The 7,291-nt window shown below is 44.1% G+C and overlaps 1 long non-coding RNA gene across 1 annotated transcript; it reads left to right on the top strand.

Moving 5' to 3' along the window:
- The first annotated feature begins 200 nt into the window (after nucleotides 1-200).
- Nucleotides 201-6,043, top strand: LOC131273044 (uncharacterized). Its single transcript, XR_009180146.2, has 2 exons — nucleotides 201-450; nucleotides 1,426-6,043. It is a non-coding gene; the product is annotated as an uncharacterized lncRNA (long non-coding RNA).
- The last annotated feature ends 1,248 nt before the right edge of the window (nucleotides 6,044-7,291 follow it).

Genomic DNA, 7,291 nt, shown 5'->3' with positions numbered 1-7,291 from the left:
TGCCGTTTGGCTGTTGGATGGCGGTGCTAAAGGTGTGCAGCCTGGGAGAGGAGGTTGGCACCACGCTCACTGCAGGGTGGCTCTGCTTCCTCCACTTTGCCAGAGATCACCTTTGGCGAGGGCCACGGGCAATGCCAAGAATGGCCATTCAGCTTGTGACAGTCACATTTTTAGAGTGCTCCTCCCTCTTCTGCTTTCAGGCATGTGAAGCAGATCTTAAAGAGAGACATCCATTTTCAAAGGGTTTCCTGGGAAGCTGGTGCTTGGGCATGGAGAAAGGAAACCGGAAATGCCCACTGGAAGGGAGAGATGGATTCCTTTGGTTTTGCTTGTTTATTAATCTACCAAGGCAGCACTGACTCTGGCACAGTACGATCCTCCTAAAATGAAGATCTGATCACAACACCTCCTCTGCTCATAGCCCTTCAATGGCTCCCCAGGGCCTTTAAGGTAATGTTCAGATATCCCTGTTAGGATTTTCAAGGCCCTTCGTGAGCTGGCCCCTGGGCAGCCTGTACCACCCCCACCCACCCGCCTACCACCAGCACCCCCACATTGTTTAGCGTATCTCCCCCACCCCCAACACACCACCAGCTCTACTGCATTTCTTTCACTTCCTCAAATATGCTCTGCTTCTCTTCCCCAACCTTCAGACACACTTTTCCTCTCTTACTCCATGCTCATCCTTTAAGTTCTTCCACTGATGTTTCTACCCCAGGGAAGTCTTCCTTTACCACCCAGGCTCTGGGGTATGTTTCCTTCTTATGAGCTCTCACAAACCTCCTACTCTACCTATCACAACACACTGTGTGACACTGGCTTGCTTTCTAGCTCCCCTACTGAACTGTAAACACTTGAAGGCAGGGCAGGGTGTTTGTCTTGTTCACTGTTGTATCCCCAGCACTTGGCCAGCGCCTGGCATATTCTGTAGTACTCATGGAGTACTGTGACAAGATGACAAAAGAAGGCCCAACAGCACCTCCCAGATTTGCATTTGCCATATCTATTTTAGTTAAGGGCCTGCTGAGACACAGGGAAGGGCCCTAAAGTAGAAAGACATTTGTTATAGTAGCACAGCCCTGACCTCTTCTTTTCACTTTTCTCAAGGCCCCACCCATCCCACCTTTCTCACCATGTCTTCCCATGGATTTTGGCCAGTAGTTACCCCAGTCAGCTCAGTGACCACCCCTGGAGCTTCCTATTTATGCATAGACTGGCATCTGGCTGTGTCAGAATCAGTCATTTATTCTATCTAAATTATTCTTAAATGATTTCATATTAATGTCTAATCTTTTCCACATCTGTCTTGAGAGTAGGAAAAATGTTTCTTTGATCAATCCTTTCACTACCTAATGCTGTGGTACACAATATATTAAGAGTTTAATGAATAAAAATAGGATGATTTAATGTCTAATTTTTCTTTAGAACAGTGCCACTGTGGAAATGCATGCTAGATGGACTTGGTGATGTGGCAATCAGATGACGACGTTTCTTAAAGGAAACTGTGGTTCCCGGATGGGCTTGAAAGCTACAGACCAGAACTGTGTGGATGCCGCAGCCATGGTCAATGGCAGGAGCTGAAAGGCTGCTGCAGCCTAGGAAAAACGTTGTTCCAGGGTGCCCTCTAGTGATCCAAACAACCACTAGGTCAGAAGCGAGGGCAACGGCTCTTGAACTTGAGTGCCAAGCAGAATCATCTGGAAAGCCTGATAAAAATTTAGACACCAGTGTTTCTTCCCCAGAAGCCTTGATTCAGGTGCATTTTTGATGGAGACAGGAAAAGCCAATCAGTTTTCAGTCGGCTTCTCCAGGGATCTGAGCACAGTCTTCAGATAACACTTTGTGAAACACTGACTAGGTGATGACTGTCAGAAAAACCTCTCCAGATGTGTAGTCTGAACACCCCAACCTCATTCTGCTCATAGGGACGGGTCACTGGCTCCTTGCTGACTACTCAAGTCGTGGTTTGTGGGTGTCTGAGTGAGAAAGGGAACAGAGAGACAGATTGTATTGGGGTTTCAATCATGTCCCCCACAAAAGACATGTTCAAGTCTTAAGCCTCAGTCCTGTGGGTGTGAACCCATTTGTACATAGGATTATGAAGATATTAGTTAAGGTGCAGACTCATTTGTGAAGAGGATCTTTTAAGAACCTATTTAGATGAGGCTAAATTGTATCAGGGTGAGCCTTAATCCAATATGATTGAAATCCTCATAAGAAAAGGAAATTGGACACAGAAGTGAGTAGAAGCCAGAAATCAGAAGCCAGAAGTCAGTGGAAATCAGAGGAACGGATACAACAAGAGAGATGGCCATGTGACAGAGGATTGCTGGGGCAAAAAAGACTCTGGAGGAAAGCAAAACCTGCTAATACCTTGATGCTGGACTTTTAGCCTCCAAAACCATGAGACGATAAATTCCTGTTGTTTAAGCCAACACGCTGAGTGGCATTCATCAAAATAGCCCTGGACAACTAAGACAGATGGCCTAGACCTCTGGTATGAAGTGTAATGGAGGAAAAATAAGAAGCTTCAGTAGCATAGAAATCCTGGGCCCCTGCAGCAAACGTTTCAGGGAGAACTGTGTTGCGGCCCTTGATGTCTCTCTACAGAGCCCCACCGGAACACAGCCCTCTCCCCTTTTTGTGACCTTTCTGGCAATGAGGGAGGGGAAGTGGCTTCAACTGAGTACACACTCCATGACCAATACTGTGCCAGACAAGTAACATATGTCTTTTCTGGAAGTCCCTGGTGTTATAGAATGAGGCATTCTTTACACCATGCAAGCAAAGGGAAGGATTGCCAGACAAAAGGTTCAGGTCTAGCAGCTAGAATTTGCTTTTGTCTTTTTCATTTATGTTAAGCAAACTCACTGGAAAAATATATTTTTAAAAAACCAACAACTCCATCATTTTCTCTATCATAAAAGGGCTAATTCATACTCATAAACCCATTAGACAAAGTCCACAAATGACAAAGAAATGGCTTCTCTCAATCTTCCTCTGTACTTTCCTTCCTCCTTGATAATTGTAACTGAAAGCTGCTGCTTTAATTAGGGGCTGTTAGCACATTAAAACGTTTGTTGAACCTTGCAAGGTGATAAATTATACTGATGTGCAGTCTAGTACTCGAGTCTAATTCTTTTCATGTACTTTCCTGTGTACTAATAGCTCCTAATGAATTGAGTTAAAGGGTAAATAAAAACCCTTTATTATTGTCTATTAAGTGTCTGGACACTATGTTGGGCCCTGGGAATATGAGGGAGGACTAGGTAAGGCTGAGTGCCCATCTAATGGGGTCAGAACCTAGAGGGGACATTATCTCTGATGCAATGTGATAAGTGCCCAACTAGAAATATGAGGCGAGGGCTAGGATAGCACAGGACAATTACCTTTCACTGTGGGAACCGGCTGAGTAGAGAAATGCTAGCACTGAAACATACTAAAATGCTAATAATTAATGAACATTAGTATTTTCATGGGGATTGGCTATGGATGAAAGAGTTATCAAATCCCTCTTCTCATAAATAAAGATGCTTTTTTTCCATAACCGCTCCCCAGATGACTATATCTTTAAAACAAAACATGAGGTGCTAGCCTGATGCCATCTGATATCCGTCCTGCTCATTTGCTTGTCCAGAAAACTTTAAGCATAGACTCTCAGAGCCCTTAATGAGAAAGCTCATTAAAATGCTGTCTGAAATGGGGAAACAAATTACATGCACAACACAGCCCACTCTTTTCCTCTTCATTTCCTCCTTCCCCTCCCAGACTGCAGCATTATAAATGACAAGGCTAAGTGAGTCATCAGGTTGAAAAAAGGCACTGCCGAATGGGTCTGTCTTCGCCTCGCTGCTTTGATGACATTTATTTTGCTTCACTGCAGGACTAAAACGTTGCCCAAACAGCAGGAGGGCCCAGTGCATGTAATGATGGCCTTGGTGAAGCCTTTGATTGTGTGTATTTGGGTGGAACTTGAGCTTGTAATTGGCGAACGCACACACTGTCTCATTTCAGAACCTCTCCCTAGAAAGCTTGCTTATTCCTTGTGAAGGGAGAAGTTTCCTTCCTTCAAGATGGTATCTTTGACCACCTTGTTGAAAGTTTCCTCAAGAGTACTGCTTCAGGATGGTAGAGATCACATTTGGAGCTGGCCCGGCTACAAAGTGTCTTATTAAATCACTCCCCGACCCTACCCTCCCTGAGGAAATCTGAGGCAAATCAGGAGTTTCACGAACTAGGTTAGGCTTCCTGCCTCCTGCCTCAAAAAGGAAGTGATGGTAGTAATTGTCCACTGGGAGGAAGAGACGGAAGGTGTTTTTTGTTTTTCCTTCTTCCTCCTCTTCTCCTCTGCTCCCCCCCCCCCCCCTTTTCTCTTACCCTGGCATGTGCAAATAGAAGGCTACAAATACCAACAAACAAAAACAATCCTTCCCCACCTGGCAGCCAGGGCTATGTTTGTGGGGAAAAGGAAATCCTACCCGCCACCTTGTCCCTTGATTTCTATAATTCACTGGGGTTGAGGTACTTATAACTAACCACTTGTAACATTGCTCTTTTCTTTGCTGAGGTGGAGAAAATACATCCTTTGAAGTCTAAAGACTTAAGAATTTGCAAAGCACCTCTAAATCTCAGTTTCTTCACTTATAAAAATCCATGTAGTAATTCATTCAGTAAACACTTTAGAGCATCTACCAATGTGCCAGGCACTGAAAATGCAAACTAGAGAAGTTACTGTTTCTACCCTGGAGTTTCTCTTAATCTACTGAGGAAGACCAGACACAAACAGTAACCTCACATTATATGTTTTTCACTGAAGGGATGGAAGAGTTGCTCTGAAAGCAAGAGGAAGGGGATTGCATGTCATTTTGAGGTAAGGAAAAAGAGGGAGAAGGTGAGGGAGTAGGAATGAGAGGTTGCAAGACGGTTAGGGAAGATATCACAAATCAGAAGCCTGAGCAAGATTTTGAAGCAAAAATGAGTGTTTACTTAGAGAGAGAGGGAGGGGAGAGGGTGGTAGAAAGAGCCCTGACTGACAACATTAAAGGAGTGGCAGAGAAAAAGAATCCGGAAAGACTGAAAAGGAGTGGACTGAGGGGTAGGAGGAGAACTGGCAGAGAGTGTCTTCACGTGCTCTGAGGTGCCAGTTACGACAGGTTCTGGAGGTATCTGTTGAAATGGGCAAATGGTAGACGCTGGTGACTTTAGCAAGAACATTTTCAGTGCATTTGGGAGTAGGTCTGGTGGGTGAGCAAATTGAAGGAGAGCATATAATGGACTTGGCTGTGAGGAGGAGATGAACAGGATGTTGGCTAGAGAGAAATGAGGGATGAAGGGAGATTTTTGTTGGAGTTTTTGTTTATGATTAAACTTGAACATAGTTATATACCATGGGGAAGAAAGCAATGGAGAGGGAAGAGTTAATTCTGAAGGCGTGAGATTGGAATAAATGGAGTTAATTCCTACCACCTGTAGAGTCTTCCTGAGGATTAAATGGGATCCCCTAGGTAAACTCTTTCTGTAAAGAGATAGTCACCTGTGAAGTACGATTATCCTACTATGAAAATAAAATCTGCATGCATCACAAGGCATTTGAGCTCACTTATCACTAGGCTGCTGAGATAGGCAAATCTCTCTTTCCATAGCCCTTTTGTGAGGCTGCTTTCCTATTTCCTCTTGCTACCACTTTAGACATTAGAGTCCAAGTATGAACTGAGCCCTCCTTGACATTTCTTCCTGTCAAACAGCACAAGTCACCAGTTCCCCTGGATCACAACAGGAAGCTGGGGGTTGATAAGTGAGAAGTGACCAAGGGAGGGACAAGAGCCTCCTCATTGTTTTTACAAAGTAGGACTAACATCTAGACCTCATGGGAACTTAGCTTTGTTAGTGTGTTAGCTTTTCATCAGAGAACTTCTCCATCCCAATTTATGAACTGCATGTTCCACTGGGCAGAGAATTTGGCTGCTTTGTTCACTGCTATATCTCCAGTGCTTAGAACGGTGTCTAGCATATGGAAGGTGTTTAATAAATTTGTTAAGTGAATGAATTCACTCGTTTATTCATCCTTCTATTGATTTAATAGCTTAAATTTATATTCATGGGCCAGTCACCAAGCTTATCCAGCATAAACAGAGATAAATAATACTTGTTATCATTTTAAAAATGCTCATCTGTTGGGATTGGATATTGCTCAAGCAATTGGGCACCCGCCTCCCACATGGGAGGTCCTGGGTTTGGTTCCCCGTGCCTCCTAAAAAAGGGGAGCAGAGCCACAATGAGCAGATCCTGCAACCGGCAAAAGACACAAGCAGCAGCGAGTAGAAGTGGCTCAAGCTCTTGGGTCCTGGGTTCTGTTCCCTGTGCCTTCTAAAGAAGATGAGCAGATGACGAGCAAACAGACTGCGGTGGGGGGGGCGGATTAAAAAAATTATATAAAAAAAAAATGCATGCCTGTGCCAGACACTTTATGTACATTTTTTCATGTAATCTGAAGTACAATCATTTTTTATATGGGGAAACTGAGACTCTGAGAAAGGTTACTTGGTTGCAGACATGTGGCTGGAAAGTGGTGAAAGTGGAGCTCCTGACTCCCTGACTCCAAAACCCATGCTCTTGGTATACCATCTGCCACTTCAGCCTCATCCCTCACCATCCTCTGGCTCAAATTTTACCCTTCAGCCATTATCTACCACTTGCATTTCCTTGAATATTTCATGTTCTCTTGTGCACATTTTCTTAGCCTGGGACACACTCAGTCGCTCCCCTGCCAGGCTAATTTTTCCTTATCCTGAAATGATACCCTCTGGCTGGGAAGATTGCCCTGCCTTTGTGCTCCCAGAGCCTCCTTTGCCTCGTCTGTCATAGAATGCCATAGAATGCATCACCACATCATAAATGCTTATTTATGAGTGCCTCTCCACCCGACTGTGAGAAACTCAAGCACAGGGACAGTGTCTTCATAATAATAGCTACTATCTATTGAATGCTGGCCATGAACCCACTTACCTTGTTTAATTCTCACAACAGCCACATGAGGTAGGTATTATTATGCCTGTTTTACCTGAGAGGAAACTGAGTCTCAGAGAAATTAAATATCTTTCCCAAGGTCACAATGAGTAAGTAGCTAAACTAGGAACCTACCTTAGGTATATCTGATTCCAAGGCCCAAATTCTTTTTGCCTCACTGTGCTATGGTCAGAGGCATCTAAGATGCTCACAGTTTAGCCGGAGGGATAGATGAACAGGAACCACTTGAACAACGAGATTAGTGAGTTTATATAAGTTTGGACAA

Source organism: Dasypus novemcinctus, chromosome 13, assembly GCF_030445035.2.
Source record: "Dasypus novemcinctus isolate mDasNov1 chromosome 13, mDasNov1.1.hap2, whole genome shotgun sequence".
In the NCBI taxonomy this organism is placed as follows: domain Eukaryota; kingdom Metazoa; phylum Chordata; class Mammalia; order Cingulata; family Dasypodidae; genus Dasypus; species Dasypus novemcinctus.
The sequence above is the reverse complement of the archived record's forward strand: the minus strand, read 5'-3'. Positions and strand labels throughout refer to the sequence as shown.